The following is an 886-nucleotide window of genomic DNA, read 5'->3' on the forward strand; positions in this document are numbered from 1 at the left end:
AAAGGAATATGTATAACCTGTCCAAATCTCAGGATAGCTTGTGTTGGCATGGAAGGTAATAACTAAGGGAGCATTCCTTTACTTCCATGCAAGTTGCCCTAAATGCTCTCCCCAGATGTTACCTTCCTCATGAGTCTCTAAAGAGACTTTCATTAAAACTAAACATCTGGAAAAAATTAAATTAGAGACAAGTAGTTAAGATGCTACATTAATTAAATTATCAGTTGATTATAAACCCATCCCATAAATCCCTTCAGCATTGCCGTTTCAAGACACATTTAAGAACCTGGTGACTCACAAGAAGTCTGGCAAGTTATCTGGAAAAGGATACTATTCCTGCTTACAAAACACAAAACTTCACTTGCCGTTACGCTTTATGAAGACCTGGCCAGTGAACATCTCATCAGTTGAATCAAGTGAGAGCTCAGTTCTGTAACAGGTTAACTGCTGAATGAATCTGAAGTCTTGCATTTGAATTTCCTTCCTTAGAAGAGCAGCACTTCGTTGCAAATTTCGTTCCATGAAGTAGTTTCAACTCCATTACTATTAAGCACTCCAAAATTATAAATGTGTGTTGAATAACTTGCTATTCAAGGCAGAAAATGCAAACACCCTCAGCCTTCCTGGCTGCTTTAGAGGCAGAATCTGTACGCAGTCGGGCCATGCCTCGGCTCAGAGCTGGTGCAGGCAGCGTGTTGCATTTTCTTTCGCATTACTGAGCTCAGTTGCTACGACTATTTTGCTCAGGAGAAATCTCCAAAGTTTTCCCTATGATTCAGTTGACATTCTTGCTTCTCAAATTTATTCTAATTTCCAAACTACAACTTCTCCTTGCAGGTATGCTCCTCAGAAATGAGTGGATGTGCAGCCTGGCTTCATCACAGCT

The sequence above is a fragment of the Cariama cristata genome, unplaced genomic scaffold (assembly GCF_000690535.1).
Source record: "Cariama cristata isolate BGI_N322 unplaced genomic scaffold, ASM69053v1 scaffold403, whole genome shotgun sequence".
Classification (NCBI taxonomy): domain Eukaryota; kingdom Metazoa; phylum Chordata; class Aves; order Cariamiformes; family Cariamidae; genus Cariama; species Cariama cristata.